Consider the following 10760-nt stretch of genomic DNA (forward strand, 5'->3'; position numbering starts at 1 on the left):
TGCAACTTTAAAGCCCAAGTGCTTGAATTTTTCAAGTACTGTCTTAATATAATGAGATTGTGACAATGCCAGACCTTGAGGAGTCTTATTGATCTTAATTCCCAGAATTAAATCAGCAACTCCCAAGTCTTTCATATCAAACTTGCTATTGAGCATACGCTTAGTAGCATTTATGTTGGCAATGTCATTACTCATTATCAACATATCATCCACATATAGGCAAACAATGACTATGTGATTTGGAACATTTTTAATGTACACGCATTTATCACATTCATTTATCTTAAAACCATTTGACAACATTGTTTGGTCAAATTTCGCATGCCATTGTTTGGGTGTTTGTTTTAGTCCGTAAAGAGACTTAACAAGTCTACATACCTTCTTTTCTTTACCTGGAATCACAAACCCTTCAGGTTGTTCCATGTAAATTTCTTCCTCCAACTCTCCATTTAAGAAGGCCGTCTTAACATCCATTTGATGAATTTCAAGACCATACACTGCAGCTAATGCTACTAACATCCGTATGGACGTAATTCTTGTAACTTGAGAGTATGTATCAAAGTAGTCTAGACCTTCTCGTTGTCTATACCCTTTGACTACGAGCCTTGCCTTGAATTTATCAATAGTGCCATCATCTTTGATTTTTCTCTTAAAAATCCATTTAGAACCCAAAGGTTTATTTCCAGGAGGAAGATCAACCAATTCCCATGTATGGTTGTTCAATATGGATTGTATTTCACTATTGACTGCCTCTTTCCAAAACAATGATTCCGAAGAAGTCATAGCTTCTTTAAATGTTTGAGGCTCATTCTCCAATAAGAAAGTCACAAAATCTGGTCCAAATGAAGTAGACGTTCTTTGACGTTTACTACGTCTTGGATTCTCCTGATTACATGTACTTTCTTTTGTTTCTTCCCGAGGTCGTTTAGATCCTTCACCAAACGACTCACATTCCTTTTTATACGGATATATATTTTTAAAAAACTCAGCATTATCTGATTCTATAACCGTATTATTATGAATGTCGGGATTTTCTGATTTATGAACCAGAAATCGATATGCTTTACTATTTGTCGCATATCCTATGAAAACACAATCAACGGTTTTCGGTCCTATCTTTACCCTTTTGGGTTTAGGAACTTGCACTTTTGCCAAACACCCCCACACTTTAAAATAATTCAAGTTGGGCTTCCTTCCTTTCCATTGTTCATAAGGAATGGATTGTGTTTTGCTATGGGGCACTCGATTTAATATTCGATTAGCCGTAAGAACGGCTTCCCCCCACAAGTTTTGTGGCAAACCAGAACTTATCAACAACGCATTCATCATCTCCTTTAATGTGCGATTCTTTCTTTCCGCAATCCCATTAGATTTGGGCGTGTAAGGGGCTGTTGTTTGATGAATAATTCCATATTCTAAACATATTTCTTCAAAAGGAGATTCATATTCACCACCCCTATCACTTCTTATCATTTTTACTTTCTTGTTAAGTTGCGTTTCAACTTCATTTTTGTATTGCCTGAATGCGTCTATTGCTTCATCTTTACTATTCAGTAAGTAAACATAGCAATATCGAGTACCATCGTCAATAAAAGTTATGAAATACTTCTTTCCACCGCGAGATGGTATTGACTTCATGTCACAAATATCTGTGTGAATTAAGTCTAAAGGATTTGAATTCCTTTCAACTGACTTATAAGGATGTTTAACATACTTACATTCCACACATATTTGACATTTTGATTTTTCGCATTCAAACTTGGGCAGTACTTCCAAGTTAATCATTTTCCGCAAGGTTTTATAATTGACATGACCCAAACGTACATGCCATAAATCATTTGACTCAAGTAAGTAAGAAGAAGCTGAAATATTATTATTATTTTCAACAACCATTACATTTAGATTGAAAAGGCCCTCGGTGAGGTAACCTTTTCCCACAAATATTCCATTCTTACTAATTACAACCTTGTTGGATACAAAAACGCACTTAAAACCGTGCTTAACAAGAAGTCCAGTAGAGACTAAATTCTTTCTCATTTCGGGAACATGAAGGACATTGTTCAAAGTCATGACCTTGCCAGAAGTCATTTTTAGAAATACCTTCCCATATCCTTCAACTTTTGCTGTTGAAGCATTTCCCATATAAACTGTCTCTCCGGGTTCAGCAAGAGCATAGGTAGCAAAAGCCTCTCTAACTGCACAAACATGGCGAGTGACTCCTGAATCAAACCACCACAGTTTAGGATTTCCCACCAAGTTACATTCAGAGAGCATGGCACACAAGTTATCAACATCATCATGGTTTACTACCATGTTTGCTTGACCCCTTTTCTTGTCTTTCTTCGGAGCACGACGCTCCGTAGATTTGTGTCCGGTTTTCCCACAGTTGTAGCAGTTTCCACTGAACCGCTTCTTGCTTGGGTTGTATTTCGGACCAGAAGCCTTCTTCCTCTTTTTGTTAGCTTCAACAATATTTGCTCCCATTATTGTTGAATTTCCACGGCCTCTCCTTTCAGCAGCTTTATTGTCCTCTTCGATTCTCAACCGAACAATGAGATCTTCAAGGGACATTTCCTTTCGTTTGTGTTTCAAATAATTTTTGAAGTCCTTCCACAACGGAGGCAACTTCTCAATCATTGCTGCTACTTGGAATGCTTCGTTGATTACAAGACCTTCAGCAAGTAGATCATGAATAATCACTTGCAATTCCTGGACTTGAGTAATAACAGACTTGCTATCTATCATTTTGTAGTCCAGAAATTTTGCGGCAACGAATTTCTTCATCCCGGCATCTTCAGTCTTATATTTCTTTTCAAGCGCATTCCACAATTCTTTGGATGTCTCCATGCTACTGTATACATTATACAGATTATCATCCAGTCCGCTAAGAATATAATTCTTGCATAAAAAATCAGAATGCTTCCACGCTTCAATCACGAGAAAGCGTTCATTATCTGGAGTTTTATCCGGCAGATCAGGAACATCTTCCTTGATGAACTTCTGTAGACATAACGTAGTTAAGTAGAAGAACATCTTCTGCTGCCAGCGTTTGAAATCAATCCCGGAAAATTTTCCGGGTTTTTCTGCCGGTGCCAACGCCGGTGTTCGGCTTGTCGTTGCGTTGGCAGTCGCCATCGGAACAGCTTGGTTTTCGTTTTCAGTCATCATCTTTTCTGTAAAAGAATGACACAAACAAACGTTTAATACACGTTTTCAAACTGGAGTAAAAATCACGTAGATTTTAATATCCAACAAAACGCCACGAAGGCTTAACTCTCCAAAACGGGAGTACACAAATCACAAAGGTTTTAGTTTGCAGAATAATAAGAATAACACAAGTATAGAAATAAATATTAAATTCCTTAAGATTGTTATTCCCGGTCAATATTGTTGTATTTGTAAATATTAATTCTGCAAAATATAAGTTAACGTAATGAAACAATAATAATAAATTCGAGCCCACTGAATTCACAGTGTTTCCTTAAGGAATTTAATCCCCTCCTAGTACCCAAGGTAATGGATTATTTCCTCCCAGGATAGAACGAATAACACACTGGTGTAGCGGTACTTCAAACCCCAGTGTTTCGGCGAACACAAAGTTCGGTAGCAAATCACACTTACAGTTGCTTTGTTTGAAGTTAAAAAACAATGCAGAACGAAGGAGTATATACTCAAAAAAACGTATGGAAGTTCTGAGAGGAAGGAGTGCAATGTATAGCCAATTTGTTGAGCGAATTGTATGTTGAGTTGAGTATCTTTCTTCAACATTTGCTGCTCATATATATAGCAGCCAAGAAGGAGTGCAAGACCAAACGTCCACCCTTCATGGTGGAGCAAGCATTACATGTTTGTGGAGCAAGCACTTTATGGTGGGAAGACCATTATCAGGCTGCCAAATTATCAATACACGGATTGAAAAATATCCGTTACAAATACGGATAATCTTACGTTAATATTTACTATTAACAAATAAATTTGGTCCAAAAAATTAATCAATCAATCGATCATTTGACCAAATCCAAATCCGAATCCGAATCCGAATCCGAAGCCGAAGCCGAAGCCGAAGCCGAAGCCGTAGCCGTAGCCGAAGCCGAGCCGAGCGAGCGACGACGACGGCGCGAGGCTTGCTTTCTTCTTAACTCTTTAAGAGCTACAAGAAGAGCAATTATATATATACCCACCAAAAATGTCTTCCACTTCCAATATGGGACAATGTCTCATTGTTAAGAGGGGAAACTTAAAATTTTACTCAAAATTTCATTTTCCCTCCATTTCCCATTCACCCTCATTTTAAGAATATTACATCTTAAAAATAAAACCTCAACAATCCCCCACATGAATGGGAAATGGCTATATCACGGAAGTATGCATGAAAAACTGTGTGATTTACAAGCAAGGATTAATTGCATCTGGATAAGTAGGTTTCCCTTTGAACTTTCCGTAGTAAACTTATGTCGGATATACTCGGTCAATCGGTAGATTTGATATCTTTGAACCGTCGATCTTTGGTGTATACCTAGACAACCATAAGTCACACAATCAACCCTTAACCGTCTTTGGTTCTCATTGTTGTGTTCGTTTCAGCCATGAACACCGCCTGGTTTCATAAGTGCGTAGAGAACTGGCCTTACAAAGTTCTCCTTGAAGCGGCTCACACTTCACACTTAAATAGGTGATTCCTAAACGTGTCATCCTGTAGATACACTATTTGATATACCCCGTATCAAATTTAGAAATCATTAAAAAGCCTTAATGCTTTATCCTTGGTACTGAACATTGTCTCATCACGAGAATGGACTAAAATTTTATTTGACAATGTTGAACCGTCATTAATGACTTTGTTTGATCTCTTTGAACCTAGATCTTGGGATCTCCAGTCTTCTAGGTAGAGTTACCGCCACAATGACTTGTTCTCGGCCATAGCCCCATTCCCCTTGATGATTTCTCAACTACCTCTCTAGTTAGGCCTTTTGTAAGTGGATCCGACACATTATCACTTGACTTTACATAGTCAATTGTGATAATTCCTCTAGAGAGTAATTGCCTAACGGTTTTATGTCTTCGTCGTATATGACGAGATTTACCGTTATACATGACGCTCCCAGCCCTTCCAATTGCCGCTTGACTATCACAATGTATGCATATTGGTGCCAACGGTTTGGGCCAAAATGGAATGTCTTCCAAGAAATTCCGGAGCCATTCAGCTTCTTCACCAGCTTTATCTAAGGCTATGAATTCAGCCTCCATTGTAGAGCGGGCAATACATGTTTGTTTGGACGACTTCCAAGATACCGCTCCTCCACCAATAGTGAATACATATCCACTCGTGGACTTAGAATCAGTTGAACCGGTGATCCAATTTGCATCACAGTATCCCTCAATCACCGCAGGGAAATTACTGTAGTGCAATTCAAAGTTCTGGGTATGTTCTAAATATCCCAAAACTCGTTTCATTGCCATCCAATGAGATTGGCCTGGATTGCTCGTATATCGACTCAGTTTACTTATAGCACAAGCTATGTCTGGTCGTGTACAATTCATGATATACATTAAGCATCCCAATACACGAGCATAATCCAATTGTGATATGCTTTGGCCTTTGTTCTTTGCTAATGCAAGATTCACGTCAATTGGAGTCTTTGCAACTTTAAAGCCCAAGTGCTTGAATTTTTCAAGTACTGTCTTAATATAATGAGATTGTGACAATGCCAGACCTTGAGGAGTCTTATTGATCTTAATTCCCAGAATTAAATCAGCAACTCCCAAGTCTTTCATATCAAACTTGCTATTGAGCATACGCTTAGTAGCATTTATGTTGGCAATGTCATTACTCATTATCAACATATCATCCACATATAGGCAAACAATGACTATGTGATTTGGAACATTTTTAATGTACACGCATTTATCACATTCATTTATCTTAAAACCATTTGACAACATTGTTTTGTCAAATTTCGCATGCCATTGTTTGGGTGCTTGTTTTAGTCCGTAAAGAGACTTAACAAGTCTACATACCTTCTTTTCTTTACCTGGAACCACAAACCCTTCAGGTTGTTCCATGTAAATTTCTTCCTCCAACTCTCCATTTAAGAAGGCCGTCTTAACATCCATTTGATGAATTTCAAGACCATACACTGCAGCTAATGCTACTAACATCCGTATGGACGTAATTCTTGTAACTGGAGAGTATGTATCAAAGTAGTCTAGACCTTCTCGTTGTCTATACCCTTTGACTACGAGCCTTGCCTTGAATTTATCAATAGTGCCATCATCTTTGATTTTTCTCTTAAAAATCCATTTAGAACCCAAAGGTTTATTTCCAGGAGGAAGATCAACCAATTCCCATGTATGGTTGTTCAATATGGATTGTATTTCACTATTGACTGCCTCTTTCCAAAACAATGATTCCGAAGAAGTCATAGCTTCTTTAAATGTTTGAGGCTCATTCTCCAATAAGAAAGTCACAAAATCTGGTCCAAATGAAGTAGACGTTCTTTGACGTTTACTACGTCTTGGATTCTCCTGATTACATGTACTTTCTTTTGTTTCTTCCCGAGGTCGTTTAGATCCTTCACCAAACGACTCACATTCCTTTTTATACGGATATATATTTTCAAAAAACTCAGCATTATCTGATTCTATAACCGTATTATTATGAATGTCGGGATTTTCTGATTTATGAACCATAAATCGATATGCTTTACTATTTGTCGCATATCCTATGAAAACACAATCAACGGTTTTCGGTCCTATCTTTACCCTTTTGGGTTTAGGAACTTGCACTTTTGCCAAACACCCCCACACTTTAAAATAATTCAAGTTGGGCTTCCTTCCTTTCCATTGTTCATAAGGAATGGATTGTGTTTTGCTATGGGGCACTCGATTTAATATTCGATTAGCCGTAAGAACGGCTTCCCCCCACAAGTTCTGTGGCAAATCAGAACTTATCAACAACGCATTCATCATCTCCTTTAATGTGCGATTCTTTCTTTCCGCAATCCCATTAGATTGGGGCGTGTAAGGGGCTGTTGTTTGATGAATAATTCCATATTCTAAACATATTTCTTCAAAAGGAGATTCATATTCACCACCCCTATCACTTCTTATCATTTTTACTTTCTTGTTAAGTTGCGTTTCAACTTCATTTTTGTATTGCCTGAATGCGTCTATTGCTTCATCTTTACTATTCAGTAAGTAAACATAGCAATATCGAGTACCATCGTCAATAAAAGTTATGAAATACTTCTTTCCACCGCGAGATGGTATTGACTTCATGTCACAAATATCTGTGTGAATTAAGTCTAAAGGATTTGAATTCCTTTCAACTGACTTATAAGGATGTTTAACATACTTATATTCCACACATATTTGACATTTTGATTTTTCGCATTCAAACTTGGGCAGTACTTCCAAGTTAATCATTTTCCGCAAGGTTTTATAATTGACATGACCCAAACGTACATGCCATAAATCATTTGACTCAAGTAAGTAAGAAGAAGCTGAAATATTATTATTATTTTCAACAACCATTACATTTAGATTGAAAAGGCCCTCGGTGAGGTAACCTTTTCCCAAAAATATTCCATTCTTACTAATTACAACCTTGTTGGATACAAAAACGCACTTAAAACCGTGCTTAACAAGAAGTCCAGTAGAGACTAAATTCTTTCTCATTTCGGGAACATGAAGGACATTGTTCAAAGTCATGACCTTGCCAGAAGTCATTTTTAGAAATACCTTCCCATATCCTTCAACTTTTGCTGTTGAAGCATTTCCCATATAAACTGTCTCTCCGGGTTCAGCAAGAGCATAGGTAGCAAAAGCCTCTCTAACTGCACAAACATGGCGAGTGGCTCCTGAATCAAACCACCACAGTTTAGGATTTCCCACCAAGTTACATTCAGAGAGCATGGCACACAAGTTATCAACATCATCATGGTTTACTACCATGTTTGCTTGACCCCTTTTCTTGTCTTTCTTCGGAGCACGACACTCCGTAGATTTGTGTCCGGTTTTCCCACAGTTGTAGCAGTTTCCACTGAACCGCTTCTTGCTTGGGTTGTATTTCGGACCAGAAGCCTTCTTCCTCTTTTTGTTAGCTTCAACAATATTTGCTCCCATTATTGTTGAATTTCCACGGCCTCTCCTTTCAGCAGCTTTATTGTCCTCTTCGATTCTCAACCGAACAATGAGATCTTCAAGGGACATTTCCTTTCGTTTGTGTTTCAAATAATTTTTGAAGTCCTTCCACAACGGAGGCAACTTCTCAATCATTGCTGCTACTTGGAATGCTTCGTTGATTACAAGACCTTCAGCAAGTAGATCATGAATAATCACTTGCAATTCCTGGACTTGAGTAATAACAGACTTGCTATCTATCATTTTGTAGTCCAGAAATTTTGCGGCAACGAATTTCTTCATCCCGGCATCTTCAGTCTTATATTTCTTTTCAAGCGCATTCCACAATTCTTTGGATGTCTCCATGCTACTGTATACATTATACAGATTATCATCCAGTCCGCTAAGAATATAATTCTTGCATAAAAAATCAGAATGCTTCCACGCTTCAATCACGAGAAAGCGTTCATTATCTGGAGTTTTATCCGGCAGATCAGGAACATCTTCCTTGATGAACTTCTGTAGACATAACGTAGTTAAGTAGAAGAACATCTTCTGCTGCCAGCGTTTGAAATCAATCCCGGAAAATTTTCCGGGTTTTTCTGCCGGTGCCAACGCCGGTGTTCGGCTTGTCGTTGCGTTGGCAGTCGCCATCGGAACAGCTTGGTTTTCGTTTTCAGTCATCATCTTTTCTGTAAAAGAATGACACAAACAAACGTTTAATACACGTTTTCAAACTGGAGTAAAAATCACGTAGATTTTAATATCCAACAAAACGCCACGAAGGCTTAACTCTCCAAAACGGGAGTACACAAACCACAAAGGTTTTAGTTTGCAGAATAATAAGAATAACACAAGTACAGAAATAAATATTAAATTCCTTAAGATTGTTATTCCCGGTCAATATTGCTGTATTTGTAAATATTAATTCTGCAAAATATAAGTTAACGTAATGAAACAATAATAATAAATTCGAGCCCACTGAATTCACAGTGTTTCCTTAAGGAATTTAATCCCCTCCTAGTACCCAAGGTAATGGATTATTTCCTCCCAGGATAGAACGAATAACACACTGGTGTAGCGGTACTTCAAACCCCAGTGTTTCGGCGAACACAAAGTTCGGTAGCAAATCACACTTACAGTTGCTTTGTTTGAAGTTAAAAAACAATGCAGAACGAAGGAGTATATACTCAAAAAAACGTATGGAAGTTCTGAGAGGAAGGAGTGCAATGTATAGCCAATTTGTTGAGCGAATTGTATGTTGAGTTGAGTATCTTTCTTCAACATTTGCTGCTCATATATATAGCAGCCAAGAAGGAGTGCAAGACCAAACGTCCACCCTTCATGGTGGAGAAAGCATTAGATGTTTGTGGAGCAAGCACTTTATGGTGGGAAGACCATTATCAGGCTGCCAAATTATCAATACACGGATTGAAAAATATCCGTTACAAATACGGATAATCTTACGTTAATATTTACTATTAACAAATAAATTTGGTCCAAAAAATTAATCAATCAATCGATCATTTGACCAAATCCAAATCCGAATCCGAATCCGAATCCGAAGCCGAAGCCGAAGCCGAAGCCGAAGCCGAAGCCGTAGCCGTAGCCGAAGCCGAGCCGAGCGAGCGACGACGACGGCGCGAGGCTTGCTTTCTTCTTAACTCTTTAAGAGCTACAAGAAGAGCAATTATATATATACCCACCAAAAATGTCTTCCACTTCCAATATGGGACAATGTCTCATTGTTAAGAGGGGAAACTTAAAATTTTACTCAAAATTTCATTTTCCCTCCATTTCCCATTCACCCTCATTTTAAGAATATTACATCTTAAAAATAAAACCTCAACAATCCCCCACATGAATGGGGAATGGCTATATCACGGAAGTATGCATGAAAAACTGTGTGATTTACAAGCAAGGATTAATTGTATCTGGATAAGTAGGTTTCCCTTTGAACTTTCCGTAGTAAACTTATGTCGGATATACTCGGTCAATCGGTAGATTTGATATCTTTGAACCGTCGATCTTTGGTGTATACCTAGACAACCATAAGTCACACAATCAACCCTTAACCGTCTTTGGTTCTCATTGTTGTGTTCGTTTCAGCCATGAACACCGCCTGGTTTCATAAGTGCGTAGAGAACTGGCCTTACAAAGTTCTCCTTGAAGCGGCTCACACTTCACACTTAAATAGGTGATTCCTAAACGTGTCATCCTGTAGATACACTATTTGATATACCCCGTATCAAATTTAGAAATCATTAAAAAGCCTTAATGCTTTATCCTTGGTACTGAACATTGTCTCATCACGAGAATGGACTAAAATTTTATTTGACAATGTTGAACCGTCATTAATGACTTTGTTTGATCTCTTTGAACCTAGATCTTGGGATCTCCAGTCTTCTAGGTAGAGTTACCGCCACAATGACTTGTTCTCGGCCATAGCCCCATTCCCCTTGATGATTTCTCAACTACCTCTCTAGTTAGGCCTTTTGTAAGTGGATCCGACACATTATCACTTGACTTTACATAGTCAATTGTGATAATTCCTCTAGAGAGTAATTGCCTAACGGTTTTATGTCTTCGTCGTATATGACGAGATTTACCGTTATACATGACGCTCCCAGCCCTTCCAA

Source organism: Nicotiana tabacum, chromosome 13, assembly GCF_000715075.1.
Source record: "Nicotiana tabacum cultivar K326 chromosome 13, ASM71507v2, whole genome shotgun sequence".
Classification (NCBI taxonomy): Eukaryota; Viridiplantae; Streptophyta; class Magnoliopsida; order Solanales; family Solanaceae; genus Nicotiana; species Nicotiana tabacum.